Raw genomic sequence first — 1137 nt, forward strand, 5'->3', positions numbered from 1 at the left:
TTTGAGATGCCTCTAAGTCATCAAGTGGAGATACCAATGGACAATTAGATATGTGTCTGGAGTTCAGGGCAGAGGTCTGGGCTGAAGATACAAATTTGTGAGTCTGAAGAGTTAATATCTATACCGTACAAAGAACTCCTACAAACTGATAGGAAAAAAAGATGAGATAAATATACCAAGGATGCTAACTGGTAATTTTATAGGAAAAGAAGTACCAATAGCCAATAAACAAGAAACTTCATTGCTAGTCAGGGAAATGCAATTTCCTGAGAAAATGGGAACGTTTTCGTCCCTCAGATGTGCAAAAAATTCAAAAGATTTATATCTGTTGGTGGTAAGGGTGTGAGGAAATTACACTCACAGATTGTATCTATGAACTACATATATAGTGTGAACTCTACATCCTTCTTGGTAAGTATTCTGCCAATATCAAAACTTTAATGTAGTGAGCTGGGATTTTCCTGGTAGTGCAGTGGTTAAGAATCCGCCTGCCAATGCAGGGGAAACGAGTTCGATCCCTGGTCTGGGAAGATCCCACATGCCATGGAGCAAGTAAGCCCGTGAGCCACAGCTACTGAAGCCCACACGCGTAGAGCCCGTGCTCCACAGCAAGAGAAGCCAGTACAATGAGAAGCCCATGCACCACAACAAAGAGTAGGCCCGGCTCACCATAACTAGAGAAAGCCCGCGCAGCAATGAAGACCCAACGCAGCCAAAATAATAATAAATAAATAAACAAATGTAGTGAGCCTTTAACATAGTAATCCTGCTTTGGAAATCTAGCCTACAGAAAACTCATCAATTAGGATATTGGTATAAATTTATTTATTGTAGCATCATTTGTAGTAGCAAGCAGTGGAAGCAACCTGAATGTCCATAAATAAGGAAATATTGACTTATGATGGAATATTATGTTGCTATTAAAAATAAGACAGGGGACTTCCCTGGCGGTCCAGTGGTTAAGACTCCGCACTTCCACTTCAGGGGACACAGGTTCCATCCCTGGTCAGGGAACTAAGATCCCACATGCCCCAAGGCCAAAAAAAAAAAAAAAAAAACCTCTAAAAATAAAAATAGGTCAGAATCTATTGACATGGAAGGACGACCATAATTTAAGAGGGAAAAACTGTAATTATA

Source organism: Physeter macrocephalus, chromosome 16 (assembly GCF_002837175.3).
Source record: "Physeter macrocephalus isolate SW-GA chromosome 16, ASM283717v5, whole genome shotgun sequence".
NCBI classification, from domain to species: Eukaryota; Metazoa; Chordata; class Mammalia; order Artiodactyla; family Physeteridae; genus Physeter; species Physeter macrocephalus.